Genomic DNA, 19960 nt, shown 5'->3' with positions numbered 1-19960 from the left:
CTTTAGGAAGTTAATGGTCACTTCCTCACCATGCACACCAGTTTTCCTCCAGTCAGTAGTGGCCAGGTACACAACAAGCAGGAGGGTGTATTAGAAAAGTTGCTATGCTATTAATGGAATACAAAGACATTGAAGAGCTGGGATTATATGTGTGTCCTCTATATAGAGCACTGACTTACATGCACAGGAGACAGGGTTCAACCCATAGCTACACCACATGCCAGAACCGAGCAGTTTTCTCTCTCTCCCTCTCCATCTCCCTCTCTCTCTCTGTGTGTGTGTAAAAGTAAATAGGAGTCTGGGCAGTGACACACCTGGTTAAGTGCACACATTATCATGTGCAAGTACCCAGGTTCCACCTGTGGAGGAGGGAAGCTTCATGAGTGGCAAAGCAAGTATGGCAGGTGTCTCTCTGTCTCTCTCCCTCTCTGTCTCCTCTTCCTCTCTCAATCTCCCCTCTGTTCTATCAAATAAGGGGGAAAACGATTGCTAGGAGCAGTGCCTGTGTTGTGCAGGCACTAAGTTCCACCGATAACCCTGGTGGCACTAAAAATTAAATAAATAAGCAAATAAAAAAATAGCAGGGAAGCCCTGGAGAGAATGCATGCTGATTCTTAACTGTCTTCTGTGACACCTCTTTGTTATTTTGGTGAGCTGAGGACAAAAGCCAAGAGAAAAGAAAAGAGGGAAATGGACAGTAGGATAAGTTGTTCAAGACATGAGGTTTCTCTTGTGTGAGGTAAATAAGCTCTAGTGGTCTTCTGTGCAAAGTAGCACCTGTAGTTAACAGTTCAGTGTTGTGCTCTTACAAATCTGCTGAGAAGGTCGATCTCCAGTTGAGTGTTCATATCAGAATAAGGAAAACCACATCTAAGCCTGTATATGTGTGTGATTTGATGCATGAGGGTGGTTGGTGGTGACTGCATTTGTAGTGAGGCTTATACATAACTAATTCCTCCTCCTGTACCTTTATGTCATGCCTTTCCTGCTTCTTTCTTTTTACTCTGAATTTTGGAAGAATAATTTTATTTTGTTGTCTCCTGTGCCATTTGATTTTGTGCATCATCCAAACTTAAGTATGGTGTCACCAGTCTGGCTTTGATTCTACGATCATTTTTAACCTCCATGCAGTCTTTCTTGATCTAAGTATTTCACCTTGTTTTGGGTGCTGGATTCTCCTGACCCCATGGAGAACATAAATCAACCAAGCCCTCACCCCTTGGCTTTTGCAGTAAATCTCTACCAGGAGGTGTGTGTCCTGCTCCTTTGTAGTATCCCTCTCATATAGAATTGGAATGTTTCTCCCAGGTCTGATCCATAACGTTTCTGCTTGCTTATCCTTACAGCAAGAGACCCACTCACTGGCTTCTAACTGATTTCAGCATAGAAATGGAGTCTGTCAAAGAGTGATGTGGAATCCTGCCTGATTCTTTCATATTGAGACAATAGGGAGAGGGGGAATATAAATCCTCTGTAAATTCTCATTACCAATTCACAAAGCAGCAGCCGGAGGGAAGCAGAGCAGAAGCTAAAACCCTGGGCAGTCCCTGCAAAGATCTGATCCTCCAAGTCACCTGTTCTCTGTGCTTGTGGTCTGCCACAGCAGGCGCCAACTCAGGTGTGGGGGGGGGAACCAGTTTCTGCTGGGCTAGTCCAGTGCCAGGTGCACACGGTGGCCCTCCATGGCAAAGATCTACCCCTTGCCCCCACCATGCTGCTGTTCAGTTTATCACAGCTTACTCCTCTAGGTACAAGCCCAAGGAGCACCCAAAGTGGAAGGTGCCCTCTCACACAGGTGAGTGGCATCATGTTAACCTTAATACCCTATCAAGCTTCCCCTTTTTGCCTTCCATCTGACTAGTATGTTGTTTTTTTACCACCACCTCCTGATTTATTTGTACTTATTAGTGAGTAATTTTATTTTTTTTCCTGAGATTTGTTTATTGTCACTGGGATTCAGTGCCGCTGTTCCCAGAAGCCATTTTTTTCTTTCTTTCCGGCCTTCCTTCCTTCCTTTCTTTTTTTTTTCTTTTTTTAAATTAATTATTTAATAATGATTGACAAGATTATGGAATAAGAAAGGTACAATTCTAAATAAGTCCCATCACCAGAGTTCTATATCCCCTCCCCTCCATTGGAAGGTTCTCTATTCTTTATCCCTCTGGGAGGATAGCCCAAAGTTGTTTTTTTTTGCATTTTAAGTATTTATAATAAATCTTACCAGTAATTTGTGAAGAGATCTTGCAATGTATCTATGTCCTCAGAAGAGTATTTAAAATATTTTTTATTTTTTTAACAACAAAAAAATAAATTTAAGTGATTTCTTTTTTTTTTATTTCTTTATTGGGGAATTAATGTTTTACATTCTACAGTAAATACAATAGGTTGTACATGGATAACATTTCCCAGTTTATTTCATAATGATTGACAAGATTGTGGGATAAGAGGGGTACAATTCCATACAATCCCCACCACCAGAGTTCCCATCTCCTCCATTGGAAGATTCCCTATTCTTTATCCCCCTGGGAGTATGGACCAAAGATCTTATGGGGTGCAGAAGGTGGGAGGTCTGGCTTCTGTAATTGATTCTCCACTGAACATAGCTGTTGGCAAGTCTATCTGTATTCCCAGCCTGTCTCTATCTTTCCCCAGTGGAGCAGGGGCCTGGGAATGTGAGATTCCAGGACTCATTGTTGAGGTTGTCTGCCCAGGGAAGTCAGGTTGTTGTTATGGTAGAATCTACAACTTGGTGGCACCTGCCCTGTACTAATTTGTTCTTTTCAGCACCCTTTTGCCAATATATAGATGAGTTATAATGTTCCAACATGGTTCCTCTATAGTTTCTCTCCTATGGCCTAGAAGTCCTGCTCTCACTCGGAATTACCAGGTTTATATCAGTTGTCTTTTTTAATGGAGAGTCAGCCAGGTGTTGTCCTCAAGCTCCCATCTTTTTTTTTTTCTAAATGTGTTCTTTATTAGTCACGTGCAAAGCAAAGATAGGAATAAGGTTCTGGGGATAGATCCGTAAGAGTCTCTGGGTCTCATCTATTGTGGCAAGAACCCAGGAAAGAGACCCAGGCTAAAAACCTAAAAACAAGGCCAAGGACCCATCTTTGTCCAAGCCCCTCCTCTTTCAAACCCTTCTTTCTTTTAAAATTTTATTTATAAAATGGAAACGTTGACAAGACCATAGGATAAGAGGGGTACAATTCACACCACTAGAACTCCATCTCTCATCCCTTCCCCTGATAGCTTCCCTATTCTTTATCCCTCTGGGAGTATGGACCCAGGGTTGTTATGGAGTGTAGAAGGTGGAAGGTCTGACTTCTGTAATTGCTTCCCTGATGAGCATGGGTGTTGACAGGTTGATCCATACTCCCAGCTGGTCTCTCTCTCTCTCTAGTGGGACAAGGATCTGGGGAAGCTGAGCTCCAGGACACATTGGTGGGGTCATCTGTCCAGGGAAGTCCAGTTGGCGTCATGGTAGCATCTGGAACCTGGTGGCTGAAAAAAGAGTTAACATATAAAGCCAAACAAATTGTTGATTAATCATGAACCTAAAGGCTGGAATATTACAGATGAAGATTTGGAGTCTCCATTTTGAAGATAGCTAGTAGGCCTATTTTAGTTATATTCCAAAGGACCTATGACTATACTTTTTTTTTCCTGAGCCTGACATCTGATATGCAAGTGGACCCAAGGTATTGTCTGGGGAGATAATGTCATGGCTGGAAAGAGGGCTAGAAAGCTGGATCAGGGAAGAGAGTAGCTCCCAAATATGGGGAAAGTGTATAAATATTGTTGACTGTAGACACCATCAATTTGATCTGGGATCCATATTCAGCATAGGAGCCTATGTAACCTCTTCATCCCTGTAGGTCTGAGCTCTCATTCTGTGGTCATGAGTAGAAACATTCCAAATTGCACCAATTTCAGGACCCATCTTCCTCAGGTAGATAGAGTATGTTATTCAATCCCCCTTCAGAGGGTGGAACGTTCTCTACCATTGTTGATCCACACTGAGGGCAAGGTCCTATGGGGGCCCCCAAAAGGGTCCATTATGTTGTTCCTGATGGAGATGACCAGTGACAATGGAGAGAGGGATCTATTCTAGGTCTAGGCTCATCATGTCTCTGTGGGAATCCCAGGACACCCTGACTAGGGCCCCAGCTGATGGGATGGCCTTAAAGTGACTAGAGAGTCATCATTAAAGTATACCAGTCTCTTGCCCTTATTCAACTTTTGTAGTCCTTACTTTGTCTGACAAGGTTAGCTTTGAAGTAACTGAGGAAGTAGGTGAGAATGGTATCTATGTCTAAGTAGAAACTATTTCACTGGGTACTTTATGGTGTCTTTTTAGGTCTTTCTACTTGCTTGCTTCATTGATTGGCTCACTGCAGGCTATTGTGCACTTTTGCTTTCAGGTATATATTTTGCCCTAATTTATGGAAATGTGTACTTCTGCCCTATCGTATGGGACCTGGTCTATATCTAGGTTTTGAGGTTTTGTTAGGAAGTGAACCACCCAAAATGGAATTAAAGAGTATTATGAGAAAGGAGGGATGCATTGGATCGACCTTCCCGTGATGCATCCCGTGAGTCCCCACTCATTGGGGAAACTGACAATCCTTCCTAGCCGACTGAATCGACATGGATCCCAGTCACTTTCAAAGCCAGCAATAAGCAGCAACCTGACGCTGTTGACTGGCTATGGAAGAAGGGCAAATGCTAGAAGAAGAAGAAGAAGAAGAAGAAGAAGAAGAAGAAGAAGAAGAAGAAGAAGAAGAAGAAGAAGAAGAAGAAGAAGAAGAAGAGAAAGGAAAAGTCTCACCGAGTAATAATGCTGAGAAGTTGACATTCCACGCCTGATGTCTCTAGAGACAGTCCAAAGTGAAGGTGGTACTCATCGCACTGAATAGGTTGGGATCAGCAGATGCAATATCAGTTGGTATGAATTGAGAGAGAAATGCAGGATAGTGAGCCGCACCCTAGAGGTTCCAGGACTGGGGGAAATATGGGCTTTATAGAGGAAGCGGGAGGTTCCTGCTATCTTAGGGCTTAAGAAGGCAATAGATACTTATTGCTATAATCAAATTATTTGGCAATTAGGTTAACTTTGAAAATCCCATTGTTAAGATTTTCTGTATCATACACGGCTTCACTATAATTTATGTCCTTTGATGTTATTTTTACATATCTGTGTCTTATAAAGTAATGCCACCAATTGCTTCTGCTCTCCTGGTATAAGCTTTTAGAAGAGTCAACATTTCAAAGACTCAGCCTATGGTCTTTGCATTAAAAAGTTTTGAGATATTCAATCAAAATTTCCCCTCTCGTATTAATTAAATATAGATTTATATTACTAAAAGTTAATAGGGGTGTGCATAAACACCATTCACACCACCAAAAGACTGTGTCCGGTTCTACCCCCACCCCCACCCACACACACAGTGAAGCTAAACATCCACCCTCACCCTCCACCCAGAGATTTTTACTTTGGTGCTCTATTCCAAACTCAGTCAAATCTGGCTTTGAGTTTCCCTTTCTGTTCTTCTTTCTCACCTTCTGTTTATGAGAGGAATCATCCCATACTGATCTTTGTCTATCTGACTTAGCTCATTTAACATAATTCCTTCTATCTCCATCCAAGATGGGTCAGAGAAGGTGGGTTCATTGTTCTTAATAGTTGCATAGTATTCCATTGTGTATATATACCACAGCTTTCTCAGCCACTCATCCTTTGTTGGGCACCTGAGTTGCTTCCAGGTATTAGCTATTAAGAACTGTGCTACTATGAATATAGGTGTCCTGGGGGTATATCTCTAGGAGAGAAATTAGTGGGTCATTTGGGAGGACCATCTCTAGTCTTGCAAGGGTTCTCCAGACTTCTCTCCACAGAGGTTGGACCAATTTAATTTCCACCAGCAGTATTGGAGTATTTGTCCCCACAGCCTCTCCAGCATTTGTTGCTGCTGTTCTTTTTGATGAATGCCATTCTCACGGGTGGTATCTCAATGTTGTTTTTATTTGCATTTCTCTAACAATCAATAACCTAGAGCAATTTTTCATGTGTTTGTAGGCCTTTTGGATCTCTTCTGTAGTGAATATTCTGTTCATATCCTCTGCTCATTTTTGGATGGGGTCATTTGCTTTTTTGTGGCTGAGTTTGCTGAGTTCTTTGTATATTTTGGTTATTAGTCTCATTTCTGATGTATGGCATGTGAAGATCTTCTCCCATTCTGTGAGTGGTCTCTCTTTATCTGATGGTTTCTTTGGCTGTGCAGAAGCTTTTCAATTTGATGTAGTCCCACTGATTTGTTTTTGTTTTTGTCTTCTTTGCAATTGGATTTGTATCATCAAAGATGTCCTTGAGGTTTAGGTGGGAAAGTGTTCCATCAATGTTTTCCTCTAAGTGTTTGATAGTTTCTGATCTAACATCCAGGTCTTTGATCCATCTGGAGTTGACTTTTGTTTCTGGTGAAATAAAGTGCTTCAGTTTCCTTCTTCTGCATGTTTCAACCCAGTTTTCCCAGCAACATTTATGGAAGAGAGCCTCCTTCCTCAATATTTTGGCCCCTTTATCAAAAATTAGATGTCTATAGGTTCAAGCTTCCATCTTGACTCTACCCCTCTCTCTTTTTTATCCCTTTCTTTCTTTACCTCCTTACTTCTTCCTTTTATTTAATTTTTATTATCTTTATTTATTGGATAGAGACAGTCAGAAATCAAGAGGGTGAGAGACAGAGAGACACCTGCAACACTGCTTCACCACTTGTGAAGCTTTCCTCCTGTAGGTGGAGACTGGGGGCTCAAACCTAGGTCCTTGCACATTGTAACATGTGTGCTCAATCAGGTGTGCCACCACCTGACCCTCTGTTTCTTTCTTTTTGATATAAGGTTTAATACAGACAAATAAAGATGTAAAAATAAGGAGAAGTACCTATAGCACTGGTCCACTGCTTGTGAGGCTTTCCCCTATGAGAAAGAACCGAGGACCTTGGGATGGTTGTTGGTGTGTGTGTGGGTGGGTGGATGGGTATGCACTCTACCGGATGAGTTACCACCTGACCCCATTTATTAATTTTTATGAAGTAGACTAAAATATCTCTCATCTCTGGCATATGCAACTTCAGGGATTAAACTGTGACCTTAGATTGCAGTCATATGTGCAATGCTGAACCTCCACCATTACATAATTTAAGATAACTCCTATGGGGCCAGGCAGTAGCACAATGGGTTCAGTGCAATGATGTGAAGCACAGGGACCAGCACAAGGATCCTGGTTGGAGGCCCCAGCTCCCCACCTGCAGGGGGGTCGCTTCACAGGTGGTGAAGCAGGTCTGCAGGTAACTATCTTTCTCTCTCCCCCTATCTGTCTTCCCCTCCTCTCTTGATCTCTCTCTGTCCTGCCCAACAACAGCAATAACAACAACAAGAGCAACAAAATGGGGAAAATAATAATAAATAATAACCCTTATAAGCAATATCTCTCTTTTTCATAAGAAAGTTTTCAAAGATATCCTTGTACTTATTCTATTACATTCAGTTAACCACTTTACTGCAACTCTGGGAGGTGGTCTTGAAAGTCCCCATGCTCTTCTCTATATTTCCCCAGAAATTAAGCCAGCCTATTAAATTCTACAAGCTTTGTGAGTATCAGCTTCATGTCCTTTCTGCTAATGTCTCTTTTCATCTTTCCCCTTCCTTTTCAATGTTCTGAGAAAAACTGATGTCTATGGAGATTTAATAGTCAAATGCAGCATCTTTAGTGTCTAAGAAGCTTGTGGCATTCAAGTATTATAGAAAATCTAGTCATCATATTCATTCATGCAGAAGGTATTTAGTCACCACCTATTATTCAGTGAAAGGAGAGAGTTTGTTTGTTTGTTTGAATTATCTAGGATAAGGGAAAAGGGGGAGAGTGGATGGAAGAGGTAGAGTGAAACAAGTTCCTCTCACAATGGATAGGACACCCAGTCACCTAGCAATGGAAAAAAACAATAATAATTGATTTTGGTCAACCTGAAGAAGGGGGGGAGGGACAAGTGTATATATAATAGTAATAACAAAATAGAATAGAGTAAAAAAAAAACCCTAATAGTCAGTCTGAAGCTTGGATGACTCCGGATTGGCTCAGGCAACCTGAGCAAAGACAGCCAATTGTTAAAAAATAAATAAATAAATATTTTTAAAAAACACCTCCAGGTAGTCTTTCCCAGGCAGGGGTGAGGCTCTGATTGGTCAGATATTTTGTCACTCAAATAGAGCTCTAGCCACTTAGAAAAAGAGAGAGAGAGAGAGAAATAAAAAAGGAAAGGGATTGAAATGACACTCCTGGTGAGCCAGGAATCTTGATAAAGAAAAAAAGTTCAGCAGGGAACCTGCTAGGAGCAGCTTTCCAGCCCCTGGGGTCTGGCTATGGGGTAGGGGGGTAGGGGTGCACTTCAGAAATAATCAAAAGATTTCCTTTCTTTTTCCTCCATTTTCTAACCCAAGATTGAGCTATAGGACCCCTCCTTGGTGTCACATTTAGGACCCCTTATTCACCCTCCTGCTGACAGCCCAGTATCCTACCCTATCCAGCCACTGTTGTCGGAGCTCACGCCAGCAGCTGCCTCCAAGTCCACCACCTACTATTCAAATCTCATGCTTGAAACTAGAAAAAGAAATGTATACATAATATATGGTCTCTTCCCTCAAAACATCGTGTAGGGTTCCAAATCAGGCAATTATTCAGTGTGTTAGGTAAACTGAAATATGAGGTCTGATCACCTAAACAATGTTGCTATAATGCAGATGGTAAACAGCTTTCCAGAGGACTTGATAACCAAACTGGGGTGACTGTGAGGAGAGGATAAGTCAATGTTGTTCTAAAGGAGCTGCTAGGTAGAAACAGAACATTTCAGCTGCAACCAAATCAGCTTCTGCTCTATTACCATTCGGCTCTTGTTTTCATTCTTCCACCACATGCCCAGGTCTCTGGCCTGCCCTGAGCAACCCCCAGATCCCCAGGTCTCCATTCTCCCCTGAGCATCCCCATCAGATCCCCGAGTCTCCATTCTCCCCTGAGCATCCCCATCAGATCCCCAAGTCTCCATTCTCCCCTGAGCATCCCCATCAGATCCCTGAGTCTCCATTCTCCCCTGAGCATCCCCATCAGATCCCTGAGTCTCCATTCCCCCCTGAGCATCCCCATCAGATCCCCAGGTCTCCATTCCCCCCTGAGCATCCCCATCAGATCCCCAGGTCTCCATTCTCCCCCTGAGCATCCCCATCAGTTACCCAGGTCTCCATTCTCCCTTGAGCATCCCCATCAGATCCCCAGGTCTCCATTCTCCCCCTGAGCATCCCCATCAGTTACCCAGGTCTCCATTCTCCCCTGAGCATCCCCATCAGATCCCCAGGTCTCCATTCTCCCCTGAACATCCCCATCAGATCCCCAGGTCTCCATCTCCCCCTGAACATCCCTATCAGATCCCCAGGTCTCCATTCTCCCCCTGAACATCCCCACCAGATACCCAGGTCTCCATTCTCCCCCTGAACATCCCCATCAGATACCCAGGTCTCTGTCCTCCAATGAGCATCCCCATCAGATACCCAGGTCTTTGGCCTTCCCTGAGCATCCCCATCACATAGCCAGGTCTCTTTCCTCCCACATGCATCCTTACCACTCTTCTCTCCCCACATAAACTCTCTCTTATTTACTATCTCCCCATCCCATCTCTGAATACAACTTACAACTTGCTTCACCCTGATAGAACAAAAGAGAGATTTAAAAATTATAGACGGAAAGTTTTCTTAAAGCCCACAGCGATAAATAGAAACATAAAAAGATTGGAAGAAAACAGTCCTTACATAGCTCTCCTTCGTTTTGTTTGTTTTTATTTCTAGTGTCACTAGAAATAGCTGTGAGTGCTGGGGAAAGGACCTTTGAAATCACAAGAACAGTTTACACTTGACACATCCCTACAGAGGCTGCTGAAACCTAGAGAAAGAAATGCTGTCAAATCCAAAGTTGTTCTTTGCCTTTATAAATCTTCAAAATGCCAGTATTGTGGGGATGAGCTAGGCTAGGATGGTCTGAGGAAAGGACCATAGGTGTCCAACAACACCACAGCCAAAAGGATGTCACTGGTGAAATGAGTCTTTATGGGAGCCATGGAAGCTAAATTACCAACGGCAGAAGGATAGGAGAGATGGATAGAGTCTCGGAAAGCAGGAACACAAATAGAAAAAGGATCCAAAGCAGTGAGCATAGTGACTGAAACAAGCCAGTGCCAAGTGGTAGGGAATCATAACATTCACAGAGAAAAATTCTCACTTTGTCCTTTTTGAAAAATAGTTGAGATTTTTAGCAACAGTGACTTGGTTTTCAAAGTTAACTTTAGGGAAGATTAATCTGACATGTGGATAATGAACCTATTTAAGTTGTTGTTGTTGTTTTAATTTTTTCCTGATGTTTAATGACATTGGCCTTATGATCCTTTTGTTTCCATTTCTGATTAATAGTGGGTTATAAGATTGTAAAACTATAGAGTATAGTTCCATACCACACTTACCACCAAAGTTCTGTGCTCCGTAACCTCCCACCTCCCAAAGATATTCACCCTAATTCTCACAAAGCCGTGGGAGAAGTTTGTTTACTTCTTTTTTTTCAAAAGTTCATGCATAATATTTTAAGGTTGACTTATTTATTTATTTATTTATTTATTTATTTATTTATTTATTGCCTCCAGGGTTATTGCTGGTGCTCAGTGCCTGCACCAAGAATCCACAGCTCCTGGAGGCCATTTTTTTCCCTTTTGTTGCTCTTGTTGTTTATCGTTGTTGTTATTATTATTGTTGTTATTGCTTTCATTGTTGTTGAATAGGACACAGAAAAATCGAGAGAGGACAGAAAGACAGAGGGGGAGAGAAAGATAGACACCTTCAGACCTGCTTCACCACTTGTGAAGCAGCCCCCCCCCCCAGGTGGGGAACGGGGTGCTTGAACCAGGATCCTTTCGCTGGTCGTTGAGCTTCACGCCATGTGTGCTTAACCTGATGCACTACTGCCCAGTCCCCACTAATTTATTTTTTAAGATTTACTTATTTTTATTACAGACAGAAAATGTTGTCCTTTTATTAATGCTTCTTAATGACTTTTCTTCCCTTCATTTATTCATTGCTCATGGAAGACCACTTCTGCTTTCTAGGATCCAGACACTGTACATGACTTGGAGGTTAGTGAACAAAATAACATGACTCCTGAATGCTTAAATTAAAAGGCACTATACTACTTAGTTCAGTCTTGGTCCAATTCTTGTTTAATTTTACCCTTTCCCACTGTCTCATATAATTCCATGCTTTAATCATTGCTTATTCATATCACTTTTTTTTAAAACTACACTTAAGACCTAAATTTCTGCCTTTCAACTATTTGTCTCCTCCAGGATACCTTGCAGATGCCCCAAACTGAACTCATTACCTTATCAACAGGTAACACACAAGATCCTTCTCTAAAGATCATTCTTAGCCAACAACACCACAGCCCACCTAAGTAATTCTGAAAAAAATCATTGTTTGCTTTCTTTTTCATAGGTAAAAGAGTTCCAATTCTCTAAATCACAGCTCCAAACTGGTTCTAGATTTAGTCCCATATTCTTCACTGTCCTTAATGTTACTCAGAGCTTTTAGTCTTCTCTCACTCAGGTTCTTCTTCTTCTTCTAGCGTTTGCCCTTCTTCTGTAGCCAGTCAGCAGCATCAGGTTGAGCCTGATGTAAAGTTTCGAGACCTCCTTTGAATCTGGAGAGGTGGCAGTCGTTGACTATGTGGGTCATAGTCTGTCTGTAGCCGCAGGGGCAGTTCGGGTCGTCTCTGGCTCCCCAGCGATGGAACATAGCGGCGCACCGGCCATGGCCTGTTGGATAGCTATTGAGGAGGGCCCAATCATAACGTGCTAGGTCAAAGCCGGGTTGACGCTTGCAGGGGTCTGTGATGAGGTGTTTGTTCTTTACCTCAGCTGACTGCCAGCTCTGTTTCCAAGAGACTGGAACAGAGAAGTTCAGTGTAGGCGTAGGGGACCAGATTGGGTGACGAGACGTCAAGCGTTGGACAGGGTGGGCGAAGATATCCGCGTATATTGGCAGGTCCGGTCGAGCGTAGACGTGGGAAATGAACTTAGATGATGCCGCATCCCGACGAATATCTGGCGGGGCGATGTTGCTAAGAACTGGCAGCCCTGGAACCGGGGTGGAACGGATGGTTCCAGAAATTATCCTCATGGAGGAATATAATTTGGAATCAACCAAGTGGACATGGGGGTTATGGAACCATACTGGGGCACAGTATTCTGCAGTGGAATAGCATAATGCCAGAGATGATGATCGTAGTGTGGAAGCGCTCGCGCCCCATGAGGAGCTGGCCAGTCTTGCAATGATGTTATTCCTCGCGCCCACCTTTGCTGCAGTTTTAATGAGATGTTTGTGAAATGACAGAGTGCGATCGAGAGTAACGCCAAGATAGACTGGCTGGGCTTCATGCCAGATTCTCATATCGCCAAGCTGCACATTAAGCTCACGCGAGGCCGAGGCATGGTGTAGATGGAAAACAGATGATACCAGTTTTGCAGTGCTAGGGATTAGTCGCCATTTTTTATAGTAATCAGATATCAGAGACATGTCTTTCGTGAGTGTTTCCTTGAGGATGTCGAACTTGGATGCCTGAGTTGCACAGCAGATGTCATCGGCGTAGATGAACTTCCTTGAAGAAGTTTCTGGGAGGTCATTGATGTAAATATTAAATAGCGTAGGAGCCAGAACAGAGCCCTGGGGGAGGCCACTTGAGACAAGTCTCCATCTGCTAGACTTGTCACCCAGATGTACCCAGAATCTTCTGTTTTGGAGAAGAAACGATATAGTGTTGGCCACCCATGGAGGCAGGCATCTTGAGATCTTGACTAGGACACCACGGTGCCAGACCGTGTCATAGGCTGCTGTGAGATCAACAAAGACAGCACCTGTCTTTAAATTCTTCTGGAATCCATTTTCAATGTAAGTTGAGAGGGCCAGGGCTTGTTCGCAGGTAGATCTTCCTGGGCGGGTGATAGGAATTTCTCTGTAAGATGAGAAATACGTGACAGAAGCAGCCTCTCAAGGAGTTTGTGACACACGGAGAGGAGAGAAATTGGTCTATAGTTGGCGGCCAGTGTTGGGTCTTTCTTTGGTTTCAAAACCGCTATAATCTCTCACTCAGGTTATTTGGATGTACTATTACTACTTTGGTTTTTTTGGTTGTTGCTGTTGTTCTGTTTGCCTCAGGTACCTCACTAGCTCCATTAAGTATGTTTGCGTATTCATGCTAATAGAAACACCATTCTATTTGCAGCTCCTTTGTGCAGTAACTGCCCATGCCACCCTATTGTTACAGAGAAACATGTATGAACTTTGCATTCAAGAGCATTCATACCTGGATCTAGCTGATCTTCTTCACATCATCTGTTTCCTTCATTTCTGTGTGTGCTTTTTAACTTCACCTCTGTTGGAAGAATCTTAACATATTTTAAACAACTTGCATCACTAGACAAGATAAAACTTCCCTACTTCTGATCCCTCTCCCTCCCTCATAGCATGTATGGAGTAATAGAGAGTCTTAAAACAGAGGACTTCAGAGTTAGTTATCTCAGATCATAATCTCACAACTCAAAGTGTAGATGACCTGAAGAAGTTACTTCACCTCACAGAACCTATACTTCCCAAAGGAAGACAGTAATAATATGTACCCCATAGAATTGTGAAAATATAGTAATCTTTGTAAACTTCTTAGGAGTCTCATGGTTTAAAAAGGTGAAATTGCATTATGCCCCCAACATAAATAAATTGTACATTTAATACTTATCTTTGTATATTGTAGATACTAAGGCTATAGACACTCATAAGTATTCACTAATATACATAAGTACAATAGTTAAACTGTCTCTGAAATGCTAGAATGAGCTAATTAAAATAACAATGATTGTTCTAAACAGCAGAGGAATCAATAGACACTCATTTTAGGTCTCTCTAATTTCCTTTCACTCTCTACTTCATATTTTTATTCCTTTATTTTTATTCCGAGCCCTACCCATAATCAAACAATTCTGTGTATTAAAATTGCCATGAGATTGTCCCACACTTATTTACCTAATTTTGATAGAACAGGAAGCTCTAATGAGATTACCAGTGACTCTTTAAAGTATAGCTTCCAGTAGATTTTGGTATAAGTTTGCTTTTTAAAATTTTCTCTCCACTTTCCCCCTTATCAAATAATAATAATAATAAAACTGTGCACATTCTATTTTCTGTTCACTAGCTCACGCAGTAGTAGTCCTGTCAAAATAAAACCATTTAAGCTGTGATCCACTGTGACTTCTAAAACAGTCCCAGAGAGTTTATATTTGCTGGGCTCCTTCACTTATTTCTCAGAGAAGGTATATGGTACATCCATCCATCCACTATCCACTGTGTGGCTCCATCCTCTAAGAACTTCGTAAGTGGTACATGTGCATAACGCAGGGGCTCTACTGCCCATCAATGCCCAAACAGAACTTCGCTTTTTCTCTAGCTCATTTTATTTTTAGTCTCTTGTTCTTTGTGTAAATAAAATCACTTAAGCCCACACATAGATGGAATGTTGACCCTCTCTTATATTTTCACAGATTGTTGATTCTTCTGTAATCTGTGTGATTTCAGTGATCTTAAATGGTGCCGTGAAATGCTAGCTGGCATATGTGTTTACTTCAGTGTCACCTTCTGGAAAGCAAAAACTCCCACCTAAAGAAAACCAGCTGATAATGGCATTTACTAAGTTATTCCCTTGTACACAAGACTTGGTGAATGTCTCTGTTTATTCAGCCAGCCTGTATTTTTAAACTCTTTTTCTCAGTACAGTGTGCTAGGGCTGGGGTATGTTTGAAGCAAAAGCATTGTCTCTGACCTCATGATATTTGTGTACAAGTATCTGTTAAATCCAAATTAGAAAGATGTAGAGCTATCAGTGTGGTAAATGCTGTGATGAAGAAGGACATAGCATCACCTACTGTTTCCAAGTTTGAGTATTTAAAAGGGAAATTTGAATAGTCTAGGGGAGAGTGGAAGCACTGATTAATTAGAGTTATGAGCATAAAATTAGAGCCATATACCTAAGTTGGCTGCTTCATTTTTTAAAACATATCTATTTTTATTTATTTATTATAGGATAGAAACAGAGAAAAATTGAGAGGGGAGTAGAAGAGAAAGAGGGAGAGAGACAGCCTACTTTACTACTTGGGAAGCTTTCTCCCCTGCAGGTGGGGACCAGGGGCTTGAACCTGGGTCCTTGTGCACTGTAGTGTATGAGTTTAAGCAGGTGCACCACCATCTTGTCCCAGACTGCCTCCTTTTATCTTTAAATATTTATTTAAACATTTGTTTATTCACTGTGATGCCAGGACCTGCACTTATACAATTCCACAGGCCCCAGTCCAATTTGTTCATTCTTTTTGTTTAAGATAGATAGATAGATAGATAGGGATAGATAGATAGATAGATAGGAAGGAAGAAGGAAGGAAGGAAGAAAGAAAGGAAGGAAGGAAGGAAGGAAGAAAGAAAGAAAGAAAGAAAGAAAGAAAGAAAGAAAGAAAGAAAGAAAGAAAGAAAGAAAGAAAGAAAGAATGCAGGCAACAGGTAACCCGTTTCCTCTGGTGCCATGATGCACTCCTGTGATGCCAGGGCTCCAGTACGGGCACAACATATGGCAAGATGCTCTAGATCTAGATGTTATCAGTCTCCCTGCACCTGAACAAAGTTTAGAGAGAATGGAAGCAAGTTTTAGTAAAAGTGATAGTATACCCCAGAACCTTATACAATACTCATGCACATATTAGAGCCAGATGTTTCTATAAGATCAAATTGAGATTTTTCAATTTCTATTCCATATAATTAATGATAATCAAAAGAAATTGGATGAAACAAGACTGGTTATATTAAGTGAAGGAATAACCCTCCTATAAAGAGGCCCTAGGTAATTTATGTTTTAGAAGAGGCAGAAACAAATAGCGAAGGAACATTGACTTTGAGGTCAACTGGATCTTTGAGTTTTGACTTAGACACTTACTGAATGGAGTGTCCTTGAGGAAACTGTTTTCAGGTTTACCTAAGAATGGAGTCAATGTGAGAATATGTATACATTCTTAGGCACTCAATTAATACAACTGTCCTTAAAGGATCATGTGTTTAAATGATCCAATTCTTTTTTATTATTATTATTGACTTAATAATGATCGACAAGACCGTATGATCAGAGGGGTACAATTCCCACTGCCAGAGTTCTATATCCTATGCCCTCTATTGGAAGCTTTCCTTTTCTTTACCCCTCTGAGATATTGATGCAGGGTAAATGATCCTGTTCTAAAGAATGATATTCTTTTATGTTTTGTTGTTCACATGTCGCTATGATCTTTGAATTAATTAGTTTAGCATATAATTGCAGGAGATAATTATTTAGGGGTGTGAACAGATGAATTCATTTATGCTTTTCTACCTTCACATGTTTAAGTGGTTATGTTCCTTATTTACCTCCTTCAAAGGTTATTATGTGTATTCCTTTTTTTAAAATGGGTCAGTTTCTCATGCTTTAATTTTTTTAACTTTTGAAATTTATATAACTTTTACTTATAAAATGGAAGTATTAATAAGACCATAGAATAAGAGGAATACAATTCCTTACAATTCCCTGTATATTCCTTTTATCAGTTAAAATAGGATAGCATATGATGTCTTTGTTGATCCCTCCTCTCTTCCTTTTCACCTCTCTCTCTCCTCTAAAACAACACCTTTGGTTTAATATCTATTTCCTCACTTCTACTGGAAATTCTTAGAGACCAAAACCTCACTGTCTAGATGTTGGCTCATAGTTGTGATGGGCTAGGTCAAATCAAAAACATTCATACGTACAAGGGAACTGTGTGGAGTCGTACCCCTCTTATCCTATGGTTTTGTCAGTGTTTCCTTTTTATAAATAATTTTTTTAAAAAGCATTCATACATAAAACCACTAGATCTGACCTCAATAGTTTTAATATGGCATCTTTAAAACTAGGTACGAAAGAGAACAGTATGTCATAGATGTTTATATCAGCACAAATATAGATCATATGGTATCCCTGAAACTAGATGGGGAAGACATTACTTGTCATAACCGTTTATATCAGTGTAAAGACAGAGAAAATCAGAGCCATAAATATGGAGTAGAACCTAGTGTATAATTGATATGGGAATGTGTTTTTCTTATAGGGCTTCACCAATAAAGCAAAATTAAAAACAAAATAAAGGGGGAGAAGTAGATAATATAATGGTTACTCAGAGACTTTCATGCCTGAGGCTATAAAGACCCAGGTTAGGTCCCCTGTACCACCATAAGCCAGAGCTGAGCAATGCTCTTGTACAATACATAAACAAAAAATAAAGCACTAATAAGTAAAATTCTCTGAATTAACTGCCTATAAGATAACCTCTAATAATATTTAAGGTATTTGTTAATCTTATACAAAGTTGAAAGTTGCCATACACAGTATAAATAATGAGATAGATTTAGTAAAATGATACTTCATAGCTTATTAAAGTTATTCACTGAGGATATTTAAAATGTTATTAGTGATTTAATGATTAACAAGATTATGGAGTAACAGGGGTACAATTCCATACAATTCCCTCTACCAGAGGTCTATATCCCGTCCCCTCTATTAAAAGGTTCCCTATTCTTTATCCCTCTGGGAGTATGGACCAAAATTCTTTATGGGGTGCAGAAGGTGAAAGGTCTGGCTTCTGTATTTGCTTCTCCACTGTTGGCAGGTCAAGCCATACACTCATTGGGGATGTTTAATGCCATACTTTATACATTTAACTTAATCTTGCAAACTAAAATATGTATTTTATTAGCAATTCAATATTTATTTAAACAATTACATATCAAAGAGGTATCATTTCACACCATTCCCACCACCAGAGTTCTGAATCCTAAGCCACCACAGGTCTCCCAAAGTTGCAGAAATGGATTAACTGTCATCTCTACAACTATCTGTCTACATTTGTACATAATTTCCCCCTTTCTCTTCCAGGTTCAATCCTTTCTTTCCCTCCAAGCCACACATAGCCCTATTACTACAACCAAATATCTCTCTCCTTTTTGTCCTCTCTCTCTGGGACCCGATGGAGCTAGAGTTCAGAGCCCTCTTATCCTCTTCCTCCTATCACTTCTCTCCCATTGGGAGTATGGGTCAAGGTTGTTTCTTGGGTGCAGAAGGTAGAAGTTCTGGCTTCTGTAATTGCTTCTCTGCTGGATTTAGGCATTGTCAGGTTGATCCATATCCTATCCTATGTCTGTTTTTCCCTAGTGGGGTGTAGGTTTTTGGAGAAGTGAGGTTCCAGGACATATTAATGAGGCAATCTGCCCAGACAAGTCAGGGTGAAATCATGACAGTGTCTGCAACTTAGTGTCTGAAAGATGGCAGGACATAAAATGAGACAAAATGGTTAATGAACAAGAACCACAAAGTCAAACTATACTATTTCAACTATCTCTGAGCTATATCTCCATAAAATAAGTTGATATGATGTCCTAAAAACTATCCAGAAGGTTGTTCATTACTCAAGCTTAGAACAAACAACAAAATTAGGTTCTTAAAATTCAGTGGTTAAAACCCTTCCATCCAACTAAAAATAGAAGTCCACATTTGGAACTTCTGAAAAAAGAAAATAATGGAATCTGACATTCTGTGGGTTATTTGGACAAATGTGGTGGAGCTATGTAGGTGGCCATCACTACTACACTGCCAGAAAGACCTTCTGTTCACGTGGATTCTTAACTGGCCAAGCTAGCCCCATCATTATCAAAGCAATGTGAAGCTTAGCTCATTTCCCCTCTATTAGAGTAGAAGAACAGGAGACATAAGAGATGCAGTTTTCAGCTACTTAGTTGATTTTAGAATATAGAAGCTCATCATCGTTCTCTCCACCTGTCAAACTATCCCTGTTCTTCTTATCACTAGTTGTCTGAGGACACTTAGGAAATAATAATTAGTCATCGGAATCACGATCAGACTGGGTTCATGATTATGTGAGAAGGAACATTTTAGGGGCTGGGAGACATCTCATCTCATGCACACGTGCTCTATTATGCATGTGGACCTGGTTCTGAGTCCTCAGAGTCACATGGGAACATCACACCTAGCACCAAGAGAAGCCCTGTGGGTGGTGGATTGGTGCTGTAGCGTTTGTCTCTCTTTTTCTCTATCTCAAATTAATAATGGGAAAATCCATTAAAAAGAAAAAAAATTCCACTAGGAGCAGTGGGATTGTACATGCACAAGTCCCCTGCAGGTGAAAAGAAAAGAAGGAAAAAAGAAAGGAAGAAAGAAGCAAAGAAAGAAAAGAGAAGTTGTAGTACCTTTGGTAGGCATATGCTTAATCTGTCTACCCTCCCCAGAATGCTCTTTAATGTGACTTAACCCACAATGACAAGAGAAGAAGCAATACAAAATTCTGTTTTCTCAACCAAAGAGAATGGACAGAGCAGTGTTTATACTTCTGCAATGATAAAATTACTATAGTATACTGTGTAGGGATGACTATGTCTTAGCATATTTTTATCTAGTGAGTCATGTATATTGGATGTATTTCTTATGGTCTCAACACTGAAATACACTAGTGTCTAATTCACATCTGCATTTGAGGAGATATTGGCATGATGGTCTGCATATCTGTGATTTCAACTAGAAGTGTGTAAATATATTTCCTTTCAATTCAAATTTCTTGATGTTAACTAGCCTCTGGGACACAAGAAAACAGTACCTATAATAGCAACTTTGTAGCTTGTGATTTCATTTCTAATATTACCTGAATCTCTTGGATGAATCATCCCTGAACCACCTTTGTGGATTTATAATAAAAAAATATATCTTTTCTTG

This window comes from Erinaceus europaeus, chromosome 6 (genome assembly GCF_950295315.1).
Source record: "Erinaceus europaeus chromosome 6, mEriEur2.1, whole genome shotgun sequence".
Classification (NCBI taxonomy): domain Eukaryota; kingdom Metazoa; phylum Chordata; class Mammalia; order Eulipotyphla; family Erinaceidae; genus Erinaceus; species Erinaceus europaeus.
The sequence above is the reverse complement of the archived record's forward strand: the minus strand, read 5'-3'. Positions refer to the sequence as shown.